Here is a 19,999-nt window from a genome sequence, read left to right on the forward strand (position 1 = left end):
TGGCGTCAAATTTGACTCTAAATGGCGAAAATAAACATTTTCTTGAAGACTACTCATGAATTCTTTTTTGTATCGTAGCCTGCAAGGCATATAATATTTCCTAGGCAGCCCAGCAATAAAAAAAATGATTTATTAAACACTCTGCAATCCAAGCAAACAGGTGAACATGGCTGTGAACAAGAAGGAAATGGATGGAGGAGGAGAGAGCAGCACAGAGCCAATTAGAGGCGCACTAATAAATGTTGTTGTGCTACTGTGAGGTAAATTACAGCACAATGCATCATTCATGTGATGGAGTTGGGTTAATTCAAGTTATTCATTGTTTTATTACAAAAAAACTAGACAGAAGAGCACGTATGGTGTGATATTTTGAATAATCCTGATAATAAATTCAAGCTTTTAAGTGAAATTAGGTTTCAGGGGGTCATTACATTAATTCAACTTTTTGTTTTCTTTCTATACTCACCAACATCAGGAGGTAAACTTTGGGAAATTAGTTTTATTATTTACATTTTAGCTTAACACCCATCCATCCATCCATTATCTATACAACGCTTAATCCTCACTAGGGTCACGGGGGGCTGGAGTCTATCCCAGCCGACTTAGGGTGAAGGCAGGAGACACCCTGGACAGGTCACCAGTCTATCACAGGGCTACACTTAGAGACAGACAACCAAGCACACTCACATTCACACCTACGGACAATTTAGAATCACCAATTAACCTCAACATGTTTTTGGACTGTGTAGGAGGAAGAGAGAACCCACACTGCACGGGGAGAACATGGAGACTCCACGCAGAAAGATCCCCACCGGGACGCGAACCGGCAACCTTCTTGCTGCGAGGCAACAGAGCTAACCAACTGCGGCACCCTGCAGCCCAAAGTGTTATCAGCCCTGAGCGGGATTCGACCTCAGGACCTCCACATCGCATTGTGGGAGGGTGCCGGCTCAAACTGGTGAGCTATTGTGGCTAGCTTAACATACGCAACACAATTTTTTCAGTCAGCTCCTCGCCAAAAACCATCTTTCCGGGGTGTCGATTAAAACTCCGAACACTTGTTGGAACCCATTTGAACCAATCTTGGAGTTTCATTTGTCTTTCACAATTACAACAGTCAAATTCTATGAGTTTCCACAAGCTCTACTTTTAAATGAAGTTCTGACACGCCCAATTCCGTCGTAATAGCTTTTTAAAATAATCCAGATGATTTTCAAATATTGCCTGAAGATCACTGGGGTCAACCCGAGTGCCTCTGTGCTATAGGTGCTTCGTAGAGCGACTCATTATGTCGCGGCTAAACAAAGCCTGCAAACAACCTTCCATCCAAAGATCTGAAATCAATGCTGATGAGGGCAACGGGACGGAACCGAAACAGCAAAGTTGTGGACCGGAAACAATGAGATGAAATGAGATGAAAGATGCTGACAACTCTAAAGAGCCGCTGCAGAGTGTGATGATGTTTGTCTGTCAGCTTGTCACAACAAACGGCCACTTTCACAAGTAATCGTTGGATCAGTTGCTGTTATAAGCACATTGATTATGCTTTCAGAGGTATTTGTTCTTGTCCCCAGTAATAGCCATTTATGAAGACCTTTTCTGGTCAATCTTTACTGCAACAAACTCTATCACCTTGTTGCTGGTCACAGTCTGAAGCTGCTGAATGTCCACAACAGTCATAAATGTACCAGCTGAGTTAGTTAGCTGCTTGGTTAATACTAGCCAGCGATTGTTCAGGGACCCTTAAGGTTTACAAAACACACTCGAAGCACCCTGCATGGAAAATTGAAAAGATGCAACGAGTGTGTAGTCTTACTGACTTTATTGATGCATTTTTGTAGAGTTTCTCCACAAGTACCCTCTTAAAATAGCTTATGGATATATCAAAATAGATATATTTCCATCAAGCGAATCTTTTTTTTTTTCTTTTTCGTCCCCATCTTTCTAATTGGCACTCAAGAAGATGCATGTGTGCCACTGAGTTTCACTCCTTTCACTGAATGGCAGTGATTTAGTGGCCACCCCTGTAGTCCATTCATGTCCTCCGTGACAGAAATGAAGCAGGGGACATGCTGGGCTTGCATGAAAAATGTAAAATGTGGGAAGATATGGCCCGTAGTGTAATTTCGGTGCTTGCATTCATCAGATGTGACAGATGACGGCGAGCTTTACAAAGTGAACAGCTCGAAATCAAAGCTCCTGTTCTGCTGTCTTATTTCATCCATCCAATCAGGCATGAGAACATGATGTTTTTACACGTGTTGTCACCGTGTTTGTGTGTGTGTGTGTTTTCTGTGCTTGCGGTGGTGCATTTTATATCTCGGTCTCGCTGGGAGTATATGTGAGTGCAGAGTTGCATATTTTCTGGAGTGCGCCCTCCAGCCATTTCGATCCCTCTCCCCCTCTGAGAGTGTTTTAAAGCAGTGGATTAGTGCTGGTTGCCCGTCAAACAAACAGTCGGCTGCTCCACCAGCTTTGTGGCTCTAACAGACCTCCTTAGTGTCCAGGGGACTGTGAGCACATATTGACTAAGCACCTTTAGGCTGAGGCTTTAACTGGCTGGTAATACAGTAGGTGTTTTTTTTATTGTGTTATCTGCTCTCGTAGCTCCTCCTAGTGAGGATGTGGCAGATAGGATACATCGGTGTTTCTTCGCTCTGAGCTCCTTCAGATTCCTCCTCTTCCTTCCCCCCTCATCTCCTCAAGGTGCATTGAAAAGCTCATGTTATGCTTTTTGGATTTTTACCTTGCCTTCAGTGTCTTACATACATTTTTTTGTGCTTGGCAAAGTTTTATAAACTTGCAGAAGTTCGCACCAAAGGGACAAATGCTACTCCTTTCCTGCCTTAACACCTTATTTGAAGTCCAGGCTTTTCCTTTGTTACTTATTTACATCACAATGTAACGCATTTGCATAACGCCTTCCTAAAGAATGAGTCGCTTTCTCGCAGTTCAACAATACTTTCTCGCTGAAGTCCCTACTGCTACATCTTCCTACTTATACTAATAGATCTGGAGTTGTGATATCAAACTCGCAATACTTTTTTTTTGACTGGGCTGACTGGGCTTTACATGAGAAGGGTTTTAAAGCAATAGGAGCGAATGCAGATAGTTTCAGACAGAGGGTAAGAAAAGGTGCTGCAGCAATGTACAGTGTGACATAAATAATGCGCTTTTTAAAAAAATATTTCAGACAGGACATGTCAGATTTAACCACTTATTTTAGAATGACATATATTTGGCGATGACTCTGCTAAAGTAATGCCCTGTAACCATCAGAGCAAGCATGACACAGACAGTCCCTGAGATCAGGAACCCTGTGGCAGAGCCTGATATTCCCACAGTTCTAAAAGAACACAGAATATCAATGAACTACACATGTGCGCACGTATGCATTCACAGAAACTTATATAAAGCAGGGAGGTGGCTGGTGAGACGGAGGAGATGATTTGCTGGTCAGTGGAGGCTGACGTCGCAGCAATGCAGCAAGCACAGAGCATGCAACATGAATGAATGCTGTCTCAGGTACAAATTGTGCTAATAGAGAAGGGTGGATTCAAGATGTGCACGAGAAGACAGAAAAAGGAGGCTTGTCACTAGCCTGACTTTGTGTCTGTCTAAAGTAACACAAAGCTCCATTAAAGTGTGCAAACATAAAATGATAAACCTGTAAACGTGCATAATATAGGCTCTTTAAGGGATTGGGAAGATCATTCATGATGGTGAAAGGGGAACATATCTGGGTCACTGGAGGAGAGAGGATGCAAGAAAGCATAAGTTAGCATAATGAAAAGCATCTAGTGTCTGGGGGGGAAAGGATTTTAAAGTGTCATCGCACACACACAGGTCAGCTTTCATTCCAGTGGTGGCACTGAAGTTATGTTTAAGATAATGTTTCATTTAGGATTTGAATCCGTATTTTTAGTTCAGTATACACACTTGCAGAGTGATGGCAGATCAATCAGTACTGCCAGATTCAAAGATTAGGATATCAAGCAGTACTTTAGGGGTAACTAAGCCTTATTAATTAAAGAGAAGCGCCAACATGTATTGACTTGAGCGTTATTCTCACAATTACTCACTTGTTTTACTCAGCGTTTACTCTTGGGGAAATGATGAGTCTGGCAAGAAGCATTTTAATTGGGGAGATTTGATGTTTACTGTGCTAACCGTCTTAGTTCAGCGTGGTCGCATTCACTAACTAGAAACACAGCTGAGGCTGGTCAAACCCAAAGTATTGGATAAAGTGAAGTGTGTGTCTGATGTTGGTGCTTGATGAAAAGTCAAGGGTTTGCCAAGTTGTTAAATTATCATCTTGAGGGGAAACACAAATGTGGCAGTCCATCAAATAACCCAGTTCTAGTGCTCAAGAAGAAGTCAAGGGCTTATGAAAATCAGTAGGCTTCATCCTCTGGGTACCATGATTTACTGTATAAAATGTCATGGTAATCCATCCAGTAATTGTTGAGATACTTCCTTTTGAAATCTTCTAAAAATGACTGACTAATTGAACAAAACGTATCCAGTTTTCTTTTCAGGATAGGAAGTGTTTGAAGTGATTCTGTCTGTCAACCTTCTTGGTCTCAATAAACCACAGTTTCCCTTGACAACTACTCAATTGCACATTTTACACACTTGTTTTTACCTCATTCCCCAACAGATTGTTTAAAATCACATGTCAAAACTATAAATGTTAAGATATTTCAGTCTGGATTAACGTGCAGGACAGACCGTGCTGCTCCCGTGGATGAAAGCTATGAATTAATATCAACACTGTCTTTGACACCACATGAAAATAAACACAGAAAGTGGCCTCCTGTATCACAAAGCAAGATTAAAGTTCACTTTCTTGAGGTTCATCTCAGATTTTCTGGTGCAGCAAACCTGCCTCCTACCAGCAGTAGAAAACAAAGATTAATCTTCTCCAGGGCCGATTCTCAAGGATACCATGGCTGATTTAGCTGTCTCTTTTACTCTGACTGGGAACAGTATTGACAAAACGAACACGCTGTATTGACGGAAGCATAGTGAGACCATAAACTCATTAGAAAAGTATAATTAAAAAGTGACAAATCAGTGCAGAAGTAGGGTCAGTTCCTCTTACACTTCTATACAAGCACTCACTTTTGCAATCAGAGGAGTCGCCCCCTGCTGGCTGTTAGAAAGAATGCAGTTTTGAGGCACTTCTTCATATTCCTGCAGATCTTCCTGCCTTTAATTCACAAACACTAAAAAAAAAAATAAAAAAAAATAAGACAATGGTCTGCATGCACAATCACTAAAAAAAAAATATTGCACCTAATTCAACCAATAACACACATCCAGTTCTCACAAAATAGGCACAGTTGCAAATCCTAAATACACAGAAATATATATTTCTGGATGTGCTCAATGGCTACAGCCTACAACAGCCAACATTTTAATGTAGCTAATATTATATCTATTTCTAGGAAGGTAGCATGTCAGAGAATAATCACATTTGAAGAGTAATTAAAGTTGAGGCCTGGGCTAAAAGCGCTTTTAATTGATTACCCTGGATTCTCTCTGAAATAGGTTAAATACTCTCCTAAAATGAATTCCATTAGTCTCTCGCTCACTATTTATATTCTCTCGCTCTTCTCTTATTATCCAGTTGAGATGGTTGTGATTAAATTGCCCTATACTGTACCTCCCTCGCCTCTGGATCTCTTCTCTCCCTTTAGCTCCTCTTGCTCTCTTTTTTTTTCTGCACTGCTTAATATACCCCATTGATCAGACACCCAGTGCAGTTTGCAAAGTCACCCTCTCTCTCTCTCTCTCTCTCTCTCTTTCATATACTTATCTAATGATAATACGGTCGGTGTAATATATTGGCTGGCTGCGTCCATGTCTGCAGCTCAAGACCCAACAGCCTGCACTGATGGCTAAATGGCCGTGGAGCCTCACTGATCTGCACTTACCATAGTAACAGCTGATCTGTTTATTGACTCCTTTTTTCCTCCCACCTAGCCTTACAGGTATTGGACATCACTTTCTAACTTTTTTCTTTTTTTGGAAATGGATCACCAGCCCCTCCCTTCACCGTGGCCTAACTTCAAGCAAGTCCAACAATCCAATAAAAGCCAATACTGTGAATGTCAACTGACCCTATAGGCATCAGTATCCAATTTGCCATTGGCAGCACTTTTTTTTGGGAGGAATTTCTTTCAGAGTTTTTTATTTTTTTCCTCCCATACCTGGCACTGTTACCAGTGTGAAATTCCCATTCATCATAATAACCAGTGTTGAGTGTCCATTTATCAAGCCCTGAATGCCAGTGCTTTACTGTGGAAAGTTGAGCCAAGGGGATTTACCTTCTAATGACTGTTATAAACCCTAGTTATGAGACAAATTAGATGACAAAGGAGAGGAAAACAAGATAGCCAACAACACCCCACCTACCTCCCCCTTATATACAGTTGGGAATTTCATACTACTTAAACAGAATTCCTAACAAGCTGCTTTTCTGCAGATGATTACAATCCACTCTTAGCAGTCAATCATTTCAAAGAGGACGGGGCTGTGACAAAAGTTCACAAATCAGCAGGTTTTGAATCTCTAACTCCATTTATTGCATCCCGAATTGATTTTGCTTCTCAAAAAAAGGTATTCATAGATCTTTGGCTGATATTCTAAGTTCATCATCTGTATTCCCTCTAAAACTTGTCATCACCCAGAATAGACACGTCGTCTCTCTCTGTCTGTCTCCGTCGCTCTCTCATTCTTTTTCACTTCAGACCTTGTGACTGGGGTAATATATTAATGCGATGAGTCTCTGGTGAGGCACCTTCACCAGAAGACTAATCTGTAATGCATGCCTGTTTGAGCTTTATGCAAGCCAACACGAATTTGCCCAAAATGTGATTAATACAACCTCTGTATCCCACAAGGTACCATTTTGATGAATTAACAAATCGGGTGCGAATGTCTCCCATTTAATCACACTGAGAGATGAAACGCTGGACTGGTGGGGCAGGCTGGGTGAGTGTATCCGCAGTAATCTTTTTCCATCCATATCCCAGCTAAAATGAGGAGCAAGCGATGACTCGACATCTACTCCGGCTTGATGGAAATCCAAATGGGTGAAGGTCTAGAAAAGTTCTGAAGGAACTGGACATGGTTCAAGTGTCGGCAGTTGTAATCTGATTCTTGTCACACTGAAGTGCGAGCCTTGTTTGTGCCAACCGGAAACTGTATAATTTGTAATCAGTCCGTACCTTACAAGCAAAATGGTAAAAGAAGAGCAGTAAGGGGGAAAAATTTGACTTATTAATGTAATAGTGAGGAGTTTGTGTACAAGTAATTTAGAGAAGTATGACAAAAGCTGTTTTAATCAACTTGACAACGCTTGAAACTCTGACGTTTAGGAACATAAGACCATAATGATCAATTCCATAATGTATTTTATATGTATATATTATTCTAATAATGAAAAAATAGACAAGTAAGGGTGAGAGAAAGCAAGAAAATGTGAAAGTGGAGGAAGAAGAAAAATAGAGTAGGTGAAAGTGGAACGTGACATAGAAAAGGTAGAAGAGGAAATGCAAGGAAAAAGAGAAGGGGAAGTTGAAAAGACAACTGGAATGGATGGAGGGAGAAGAAAGATGGCAGCAGAAAATGGAAGGTGATGACAAAAGTCGAAGGCTAGGAAGACAAAAAAAAAAAAAACACCAGTGGAAGATGCAAAAACAAACAAGTTACACAGAAAGAAGTCAAAGTGGAAATGAAAAGGAAAGAAGAACAGCAGGTGGTAGATGGAATGGAAGTGAAAATGAAAGTGTTCAGTGATAAAAGGGGGTAAGAACAAGAAGAAAACTGGAATGCAAAGGAAGTATGTTAAAAGAAATTGGAAAGGAAATGGAAAACAAAATAGAAGAAGTGAAAACATAGGGTTAAAATGGGGGGAAAAAAATTGAAAATGGAGGTCGAAAATAAAGAAAAGCAGGAATAGGAAGATTGAAGTCGTAGCAAGTGGAATATGATAAAGAAAAACAAGAGGAAGAAATCATATTCAATATAAATGTAACAGTGGGGCAACAAATTGTTCAGCTCTGTCAAAAAGCCAGTTTACCGGTGTTTCACATCGTGCACTTTTTGCTGAGAGGAGGAAACATTTTATTAAGAAGCTAAATCAGCACTCTGTGTTTGACACTGAATAATTGATCGCTGCTGATAATTCTGAGGGTTAAGCCACTTTGATGAGTTTTTAATGTAGGTTTGAATTTGCTCATATAAGGGCTAAGAAGGCTAAGAACCTGCTGGCAAGTTGCTTGATTCTCCCGGAACAAATCGATGCCTCACGTAAGTTTTCATTCTCGGGATAAACCCCAAGCTAAAGTCAGTTTGTTCTCCTTCTTATGCCGCCCCTCTCATCCTCTTGTTTTAGTCTATGTAAAGAAAGAAAGAAAGAAAGAAAGAAAGAAAGAAAGAAAGAAGTGTAATCTCTCCACTAAAAAGAACCGGATAGTGAGAGGGGGAATTGAACGGATTAGAGAAACAAATGCTTTGTCAAAGCTAAACATTTTCACTTAGAGTATCTCCTAAACCAGCGACATGTAACTTAAGGTCACACACTTGCAATAGCTGCTTCCCCAAGAGTTAGCATTACATCAGAAACCCCAATTAGTCCGGATGTGTGTGCGTGCTCACAGCTGTATTCCTGGTATTCGGTATGCATGGGTAGAAACAGCAACAAACTCACCATGTCGTGCCTCATCATTGTGCGTACAGAGAGGGACAGAGCTTCCTCAGAGGATCAGCTTCTGTTCAGGGTCCAGCATATTTAACACAGCTCTCCTTATTCAGTTTCAAGATATGATCCTATGCAGAGCTTTGCTAAAGTTTGTTTAGTTTCCATTTTTTTCTGTCTGTGGCAACTGTCTGTTAAATTCAAAGACACTGCAGTTGTACGAGGTGTGTCAGAAAACTTCCAGGACTGGTGTCACGAAAGATATGTTTCAAACCCAAACTACAAACTAGGAGTTTCGCCTTCAGACGATCAACCAGCACGTCTACAAAGAGATCCTGTGGCGTTTGCTGCATTCAGTGTGCAAGAAGAGACCAGAGTCGCTTCACCATGACAACGCACCTGCTCACAATGCCCTGAGCATCCCACAGTTCCTGGCTGAGAAGAACATCTCCATGCTGGAGCAACCTCCCTACTCACCCCACCTGGCTCCATGGGATATTTTCCTCTTCCCCAAGCTCAAGGGGGTCATCAAGGGGACCAGTTTTGAAGACGTGGACGACATCAAGATGGCTGTGACGACGGAGCTGCGGAGGATCCCGGAAGAATCCTTCCAGGAGTGCATGGCGGCGTGAAGAGAAGACTGGGAAAGTGTGTTAGACTCCAGAGGGATTACTTTGAAGGAGAAAACTTGTAGTTTGTAGTTTGGATTTGAAATATATCTTTTGTGACACCAGTCCTGAATCTTCTCTGACGCATCTCGTAAACTGACATTTAACAACATTATTCTCCACGAGAACATCACCAACAATCAAGATTACAAGAAAATGCAAGTGAAACACATCCTGTATTAGATAGAGTTGCTTAGAAGAGCTGGAACATTAGAAGTGTGTGGTTCCCTGAACCTCTGTCCTGCGAGTAACAGCTCGCATTCAACATGTAGAGAGTGTGATACATCACTGCGGATCGCCTGCCCTTTCCAGAACACTTGGGACTCACAAAGCTCCATCCTACTGTGTTGTTGTTGTTGTTGACTCGTAACCTTGCTCGACATATTAACAAGCTTAATGAGTTTGTTCTTATTAACCGCGGTGAACGATACCAAGCAATAAAACACAAGGTTCAGATCCCCTCCACAAATGAACGATAAACGAGAACTTATCCCCTTCAAACTGCTGAAGCTTCTCTGTGAAGCATAATCGTTGTAACCCTCTGTGATACCTGTGTTTTCAATCAGTTAATGTCCCCAGATATCCATTTCAACGCAGTCGCCATTATTACCTTCTTGTTACTCTGTCTTTCCGCTCACTCTGAAATCAAATCAAATCACTTCATTTTCTTAGTGTTAAACTGAAGAAAACTTGTGTGACATCAATTAACAAACTCATTTACGCTTTCATCTTTTCTAAGACATTATTATAAGACAATGTACAGCGCTCTAGATCTCCATGGGAACCGATTTAACTCGCGACGACAGGCGATAATGACTGACGGCTGAAGTAGCTGCGGATCATTTTAAACAGGAATCACACTTTAGTTAGTAAAAAATTAAAAACAAAATACATGGATCAAACAACTTCCATGATCAAATTAGTGCAAGAAAACACTTTCATTGAATCTATCCATCCATCCATCCATCCATTATCTATACACCGCTTAATCCTCACTAGGGTCGCGGGGGGGCTGGAGTCTATCCCAGCTGACTCAGGGTGAAGGCAGGGGACACCCTGGACAGGTCACCAGTCTATCACAGGGCCACACTTAGAGACAGACAACCAAGCACACTCACATTCACTCCCAATTTAGAGTCACCAATTAACCTCAACATGTTTTTGGACTGTAGGAGGAAGCCAGAGAACCTGGAGAGAACCCACGCTGCAGGGGTAGAACATCCAGGGTGTCCTCACCAGGACGCAAACCGGCAACCTTCTTGCTGCGAGGCAACAGTGCTACCAACTGCGCCACCCTGCAGCTCTCATTGAATCTAAATGATCTAAATTAACGCCTGCATACTGTTTATAATTCCTGTCAAGAATTCAATCATCGTAAGTGTCTATACCAAATTTTATACTACAGATCTGTTTAGAATGTCAAAATAGCTGTAACACTGTAAATAAAACATACACATAAAACATGACCTGTACAGTTTCACAGTTTCAAGATTTCCAAAAATTTTCCTTGATTTGACCCTCACTGGTCGATTTAAAATCCATTTCAACTGGTACGGGTGAAATTTGACCCAAAACAGCCTCAGTGTACAAATATTTGTAGCACCTGTACAACAGTATAAAGTCTTAAAATATTGCAATTTTTGTGTATTTTTGTTCTATTTAGGAAAAGTAATCAAATTTCAAGCTAACAGAATGACATTTAAGATGTTTTTACTGCTGTCAAATGTGAAAACGGGTCAAAATTAGGCCCCAACAGTACGTACAGGTAAACCTGTGTTTAAAACATATCTCCTTGGATCACATTTATGCTCACTATCTTTTGTATTTAGTATATTTTGGAGCAGTTTTGCATTTGTGACTGCATAATACATTGTGAGAGTGTTATTCCGTGTTAATTATTTTCTTTTCTATTACTGGTTTTCAGAGGAGATTGATATTAATAATACATCCATGCAGAGATGTGTTAACGATGAATATTTCCAGCCTGTTTCTCTGTAAAATAGCGTCTGGCTCCGTGGAGTCCTGCTTCTTCCTCTTCGATGTCTGTGGTTGGAATTAAAGGAGACAGTGCCTCGCTGGCTGCTCGCCGTAGATACCTCTCCTAATGCTCGGCTATCTCTCCACACACGATTGGTATTTTTAGTGGGCCTTATCTCTTTATGAAACATGAGGCGCACTGCAGAGGCTTACGTTACACACCTCGGATGCTTTGGCTTAGGATAATGCAGGCATGTGAATGGAGGTTGGGTGGAGGGGTTTTATGTGTGGGTGTGTGAGGGGGGGGGGTGTCTGGGTACGATGAAGGTAAAGAAAAAGAATTATTGACTCCCTCAGCGCGAGAGATTTTCTTCGAGTCTAACCCAGCATTTTTTTTTTTTTTAACTTTTTCCCAGAAACTGTTTCTTCTGGCTGTGAAAGCTGGGTGGGGAATGTGGCAGCGGTAATGGCAAGAGGGGGGAGAACAGTTGAGAGGGATCGAAGGATAGACAGACAGATGGATGGATGGGTTGGAGTTTAGCCAGAGGAAGCACTAAGGGAGACTTCAGTTGTTTCCTGCAGTTAAAGTTCACCAAGTCATGGCTTTGCTTCTTAGATGGGAACTGCAGCTTCACAGCAAACCTTAAATTACAACTAAGCTCGAAATTATTTATACCCGTAAATTGATAAATTATTTATATGTCAGACAGGACACTTTGTCAGATTTTAACCATTTATTTGAGATCACATACATTTAGTTTGGCGGTGACTCTGCTCGTGATGCTCTGGAACAATCTGAGCAAGCACGACACAGATAATCCCTGAGATCACAAACCCCCCGCAGAGCCATGAATTTACAATTTTTCAAATACAGTATGAACACGAGAACAGGAGACTAACTAAATAGTCTTCACTACAGAATCTAGATTACATAGTTCAAGGTACAATAATGAACCATCTGCAACCTACAGTCCCACGATATGGGAAACACCAGGGTTATATGAGATTGAACTGTTTATAAAAGGTGGTGGTTGGGGAGGAGGAGGAGATTTGACGATCTGCAGAGGCTGGAGTAGCAGCGATGTGGTGAGCGTGAAGCGGGCAGAATGAATGAACGCTGCCTCAGTTATAAAGCACGCTAAGTGGGTGGGCTGGACTTCAGCGATGACGATTGGACAGGAGGGGCCATGTGACCGCCTGACTCCGTGCCTGTCTGAACTAACGCGAAGCTCCATTCATGCCACATTTTGATTTGCAACAATTTCTTATTTGCCCAACAGGTTTCTTCTGGCTGGAAATGGCATAAACGAGAGACGAAAGTCGGTAAGACCTTGTGTTAGAGATGCTAATAATAGATTTAATGTTGTTTTTACTAAAAATGCCATGTCCAGGATTGTTCAAATGCCTTGACGTTGCTGCAAATGTTGGAGAGAATGCAGCCTCGATACGGTTCTAATTGGTTCTGGTCATTTCTACCATGTCCTCAAGCTTTTTAATGAAGTAAGAACAGCTGATGCCGTACTTCTCCAGTTGTCAATTCCAAATCATGGCTAAATCCAAAGAGCTTAGTAAGTTTGCTGTTAGAGTCCATCACTGAGAGAGAGGTGTGCATTGTGAATATTCCCAAGATGATAAAAGGCCATTAAGTCAAACCCAAGTGTTTTTTTGGAGCCAGCAGCCACAGTCCAAAGCATAATGAAAGAGTACAGGAGTTCCACACCGTTAAAAAAAAACGGGTGTGGCAAGGCAAAAGTAGCGTCTGTGCTGGCAGGAATGGTAGTGCAAGAGGCCAAGAAGAATCCAAAGATCACCGCCAAGATTATCCTGATGAATCTAAGCAATTCTGGTTCCACTTTCCCCGGGCAGACACTGCACAAGGCTGCCCATGGACACCAATCAAGAAGGAGTCCACTCCTTTAAGTCAGACACAAAAGCTCATCAAAGAAGAAAGCTTTTGGTCATCACTTCTGTGGCCAGATGAGATAAAAATGGAGTTGTGTGAACACAGGGACTTTTGTTTGGCGAGAGTCAAACACGGTTGTTGGAATGTAATGCTTTTGGAGTCTTCTCTCAGTTAATGGGCCAGACAACCTTGTCAAAATAGCACGAGAAAAGAGGACTGCATTAAGATTCTGAAGGAAATCACTCGGCAGTCTGCAGGAAAAAACTTGGCCGTCGGCAACACCGGACCATCCAACAAGACAAAACATACAGCCAAAGTGGTCGATGAATGGCTGACGGAAAACAATATCGCCATTTTGGAGTCCAGAGCTGAATCCCATAGAGATTCTGTGTAGGGAGCCGAAGACCACAGTGATGGCAAGGAAGCCGTCAAACCTCAAAAAGATACTCACAAAAGAGAAGTGGTCAAAAATCCCGCTGGAGGTTGACATTAATCAGAACGGATTTGAATTATTCTGAACATGGCATTCATAGTAAAAATATTTAACAAACATGAACTACTGTCTTTTATTCCTTGTTGATGTCCTTGCTCAGATAAAAAATAAATCACTAGAAATCATAATTTGCCGTGAGTAAGAATAATTTCAGGCTTAACTGTGTACGCTGTGTGTGTTCCTGTTGTTGCTGCTTTTTTATAATATCCTTGCCATGGTTGAATGATACCACACACATTGCGAGGACAGAAAATCGCTCCTTAAATGAGACGCTGGTAAATGTCCCACAGTACGATGAAGGATTTAAGGCTGATACAATACATCAGAAATCTGCAAGTACGCAAGAGCAGCTTATTTTTCTCAACTTTCATCTCGATGAAGCGACAATCCTGTGCAGCCCTTTAGAATAACAGATTCTCTTGTTAACCCCCTCCCTTTATTCGACGTGCTGAGGCCTGACCTCTTGTCTCCTGCACAGTCTGGGGCGATCTCTTAAACTGACAGTTTTTTAAGATTTTTGAAGAAGTTGTCTCAACCTAATTACAGTCTGGTACGAGTCAAGGAAATATCTTTGAGGAATTCTAATCTGCTTTCGGAGCACTTCAGAGTGCGGCGTCTTCCCTCCGAAGAGTGACCAACAACCTTCTTTTAGCGGCAGACGTGTGCGCTGCATTTTGATTACGTTTGATGCCGATGCAGGCTTTGATACTGATGCCATTTTTTTTTTTCCCCGAGATTGGTGTCAAAGATTAATCGCGCTGGTTCCAGGATGAGTATTTTCCTTCATCTTTCTTGTGTGAAGTGCAAAGCTCTGTTTTTGTCTGGATCGCTGTCACGGCAGTGTATCGAACTGTTTGACTGACAGACAATCAAATAGTCCAACCGGTCTGAAATATCTCAAAAACTATTGGATGAGATGCTATAAAAGTTTCTAGACATCTATGATGCCTAGAAGAGGAATCCTTTCAATTTTGTTGATCCCCTAACAACAAAATATCTTGACAGCTATTGCCATGAAATTCAACAGAAGATGTCAAATCGTTTTAGCAACTCCCCAAAGATTAATCAAGCACCAAATACCTGCACCACTATGTCATTTCCATCATTCTTAGCTTTGTGTTTTGCTCTCATCATCAACTACAAACGTGAGGAATTCATTAAAATCAGCTAATTGTGAGCAAGTTCTTTAAACGAGAAACAATATTTCTGGTCTTTCTTTCCCCCCCCTCCCACTAACACTCAAGCTTGTTTTATGCTTTCAGCGGAGACTATTATGTGATCAACCCACCCTTATCTGGCATTGAGCCACCGTGCTTCTGCACTGCGAGAAGCCAAATGAGGTAGTAAGCATGACTCCCCACTGTCTCCCCTTTGGCAGTGCTGAGGATGCAACTGTGTGGGAGGAAACCCCAGGACACACTGGAGAGAGGACTTCTCGCAGCTGACCTGGAAGTGCTTGGCCGTCCCCCCAGGAGGGAGCTGAAGGACGACGCTGTGCAGAAGGATGTCTGCGGCTCCGCTTGCCTTGTCGCCACCGCAGCCTCTTGCTAAATAAGCAGGTGGAAAACTAATGGGGGGATGGATGACTTTCCAGGGTTGCTGACACCTACAAAGACTCACTTATCTCCTTTATTATCTGCTAAGGGGAGGCTTTGTTGAACCATTGCTTTTGCTGCTGTTTGTTCATTAGTTTGAGACAGTTGCTTGGGCGATGTAGATTTTCATAGTTGGCCTAATAAATTGAGCTTAATTCCCTTCTTGTGGCTAAAAAAAATAAGTCAAGGATAAAGAGTAATACTGGTCTCATTAATATTGTGGGAGTCACTTCTTGAAGCCGGGACAAAATTAACGGTACCCTGTGGAGTAGTGCAAGGGAGCAATGTTTTTACAAGCGAGTTCCCTTCTCCTTTTTTTTGCATGAGCATGAAGCTGCGGGTGACTCAGCTCGCTTGTTAATCCTTTCAGCTATTCCACTGATCCACTGATTGATATTCCATTGACTGATGAACAATGGTAATGGCGTGCAAATTCAGCGAAGCAAAAGAAAGCAACATCAAGTAAACACTTACATACGAAGAACAGGATTTGTTTTTGGAGAATCTGCATTGCAAATGTTGAAATTAATGGAATGAGGAACATTTATCAGAAACGGCAGCTTATGTTTGTTTGCGAGAAAATTCCACAGAGGACCTTTAAAGAGTAACTAAGATGAAAAAGCAGAGTCATGCCGCCCTCCTTGGCTTTGTGCACAAGACATGCTGGAATAGTGTTCCTGACTTCCACTTTGTTTGCTCCTTGTTTACAGAGCCGAGGCCGTGAACAAACACCTGATTTCAGTTTTTCTTAAGTGCACACACACACAGAACAGACAGCTAGCAGACCGTGACGGGATGTTCACTGAATTCGACCAAATCGGTATCGGATTAGAGTCAGTGACTTCACATTTAACCTCTCACCGCACTCAACGCCGCCGATGGTGTGGGTGTGATTGGGTGTGGTTTCAGCATGGTTGAACACGTGATGTCTCGGGGTCCTGGTGTTAGCAGTGGACTCTGGTCGGCAAAACACAATTTTTTAAGGGGTGTCGAGTTCAGAAGGAATGCCAGTCCACATTTATTTAAATGCCTGCAACACCGTTTTTATGATGGCAACCTGACTGGAGCTGCCATGTGACTGACGACAGTCCTCTGTCAGAAACATACAGAAGTAGTATAATGTTGATTGCATCGGATAAAGCTCTTCAAGATGATGTTTGGGTGGGTGGATGGATCAATAAAGCATATCTTGGACATACAGTTCTTACTCTGCTTGTCTTTGACATTCCATATTTTTCCCCAACCCTGACAGATTTGACCCTAAATTCAATATCTTCAGTGCGTTAAGCTTCTTGTTTTTGTGAATAAATTGAAACCAAACCTTTTACCATACGGCTAACAGCTGTGTCATATCCAAAAAAAACAACACTTATTTTGTTTATTAGTTCAGAGGACAATCTGGTTAAAGGTGCGTATACATTTTTGATGTCCTATTTCTCAACCTGCAAATACTCCATTTCTATACAACTGCATTTTCATTTATGTCTTGAATGAAACGTAACCACACTCTTGTTTCTTGTTCACTCATTTCTTCACCAAACAGGGCACTGATGTAGAAGGAAAGACCACCGGATTGAAAAAGCAAAAAAGAAGGTACAAGGGGAGGATGGAGGCACCAGGACCCTCACCCAGGAGACCAGGGTACGTGCCCTACGTAAGACCATTATTCATAAACTTTTCATCTAAAATGAAGTTAGGTTTCGTTTTTACTCACTCTTCGATTAGGTTTGGGCACCAAAGATGAAGAAAAGTAGAAATACAGGAAGATATCTTTAAAATACAGGTTCATTTCCTGTGGTAATCTGAAATAGATATTGAGTTTGATCCTTGCATTTTAATTTTATCTTGACCAAGGTTTGATCCTTGTTTTATATTGATCCCTGACTACCTCAGCTGTCGGAATCATTATCACCTCTCAATGGGACTAAAGTCAGTTCTCATGAAAGGCTATAGGACAATATGAAGTCTTGTGATAATGTCTTATAAAAGATGAATGTGAGATGATGATTGATAACAGGCTAGTTTTCCCAGATAAACATCAAGAAAACAAAAGAAATGATCGTTGATTCCAGGGCATGCAGGCAGACATACTAACAAGTAGCTAATCATGGTAACTAACTGCTTATAAAATATATATATGAACAGTAACTGATATGTAGATTTGGGGAAATATATGCTCTATGGTAAAAATGTATCCTTTACTAGATGTTTCAAGCTTCTCTTTAATTTTCTGAGTTGCCAGAGTGACAAGTCCAGCCTCCATTAATATCTGCTTGGTTTGCTGAAATAATTGTAAAGCAATAAAATAAATGGCAAAGACGACTAGAAAGGGATTTGTGAAACATCCATAGACTGTATAAAAGATGGACGTAGCAACCGGCCCTGAAAAATGAAGCCAACCTAGAAGTGTCAAAAACCTGCAATATCACTACGTCCACTAGTCCTGGCTCCAAAAAGCCCTGGCTCCCATAGACATGAATTAAAAAAGAAGTGATCACAGATCATGAAATACTGCATTCCTGCAGCTCAGGATTTATTTCTTATTAGTTTTCATGGTCAAGTCCAGAGATCAGGTGGCCAATCTGAAAATAAATCAATACTGAATTTTTAAAAAATCATCAACATTTTGCGGGGCAAGGGGCGTGGCTGGCTTGATTGACAGTCGGCAGCGACAATGCAGACGAAGTGAGCAGAAGTCGGTAAATGTGGGCGGGCAGAGAGGGCCCGCCTCTCAATCCGTCTGACCAATCGCTGCTCCTATGGCTCCACCCCCCTCCAACGATTTTTGCGTCGCTGGCTCCAAAAATCCAAGATGTCAACCAGGAAGTAGCAAAACCCTGGCTTCATTTTCTCAGTGCAGAAACCAACGGGTGACGTCACGGTAGCTACATCCATCTTTTATACAGTCTATGGAAACATCACAAACAAACATAATCCATCAAAAAGTATCAAATAAAATATCAGTTTTGCAAACATTGTCACATGTTTATGAAGTCGTACAAACGCCACATTATTTAATGGTAGATTTGACAGCTTTCTACAAGGTTTGTGTTTTAATTAAACTGCAAATAGAGTACGTCCTGCAAAATAATCAGACATGAGAACTGCATGTGGACAGAAAAAAAAAAGTGTAAATGACTCTAGTGTTTTTTAAAGGTTGTTCCATATCTCACCTTTAACTCTTTTTATATATGTATTTCTTTCTTTCTTTTCTTTTTTTTTTTCACACCCAGTTGGCGGTTCATGGGGGGATACTCAGGATCGATACTTCGCTTGCAACAACAGGGCAGAAAGTCCAGTTGCAGAGCAGCTTAACAGCTCCACAAAGACATGGATGTTTGGGCTGGGAGGCAGGAGATCAATGGTGTAAAATAGGGGAGAATTAACAATGGTTGCAGAGCAAGGGGAGGACAGTCCGCTTTGACCTGGTGTGTGTTGAGACGACAGGCTTCACCCTGTCACCCTGATAATCGCTCCTCTGGACGGGGATAAGGCCAAACAAGAATGGCTGCGATAACATAAAAGCTCCTCTGTGTCTAAGTTAAAAAAAAAAAGAGGTGCCAAAAAGAAATCTTCTTTTTTTTCCTCATTACTACTGGGAAGTTTCCTTAAATCACCAAAAGGGCAAATGTGTCAATTTGTTGCTATTAATGTTTTGACAAACACTTAAAAATTACTGCTGTGAGTGGCATTTTTTTAACACTACAGTGCTCATTTTGCTGAAATACTTTACCTCATGTAACTTTTGAAAGCTCATCTTTCTCCGTAGGCTGCTTCCAACTCACTGTTCGTCCCCTTTTCTTTTTTTCTGCTCTTTCATTAGATTAACATTGATATTCATTAACACCTGATCCACCCTGTGTGCCTGTGCATCAGGACTGGCACTGTGTCTCCATAGGAAATCAATGGTATTTTCATTCATCCAGTTGGGAGGGCCTTCACCGCCTTGCTTCCACGAGCAGCGGCTGCAGTCACGATTAACGGGCTTGTAAAGGACTCACGTGGAAACGCTGCAACCGCACTGCGATGTGTAACTAAGCGAAAATCAAGGAAGAATTTTTGGTGAGAAAAGATGAAGAGTTGATGGAAGGAAAAAAGAAGAAGGGATGAAGGAAGAGAGGGAGAGATAATGCATAGGTTAGGGTAAATCATGTCTATCATCTCTCCTCTCTGCCATTACCGATCAGGGAGTGAAGGATGATGTCGAGTTGGCCAATTTCCCCAAACTCCCAGTGGATGCCCTTGGATGTGACAAATTGCCGGGTTAATTGTGTTGGGGTCACGGCCATTCACATGGAATGAGCCACTTGATTTGGAGTGAAAATCCATAAACGGAGTTCATTCCCAATCTGCGCCGACTCCCTTTGGATCCAGTGAGGGATGGCCTCGGTCTGCTGGGAGGAATCCTGAACCATCCCAAGTGAGACCAGCAGACACAGTATATAACAAGTAGGCAAGTCTACAGATCACATTAATTTTCCTCAACTCCGGTCTGTGGCAAGGGCAGGAAAGATTTTTTTTCTTGCAAACTACCTACCCCTGGGATCAATTGCACTTCATCTTCTGTCTGATATAGATAAGGCATGGGACATCTCCATTGGAGAACTATTGAATTCCTGGAAAAGCACTCATCCCTAAATCCAGCCACCTGCTTGC

Source organism: Stegastes partitus, unplaced genomic scaffold (assembly GCF_000690725.1).
Source record: "Stegastes partitus isolate 25-593 unplaced genomic scaffold, Stegastes_partitus-1.0.2 Scaffold712, whole genome shotgun sequence".
NCBI lineage: Eukaryota > Metazoa > Chordata > Actinopteri > Pomacentridae > Stegastes > Stegastes partitus.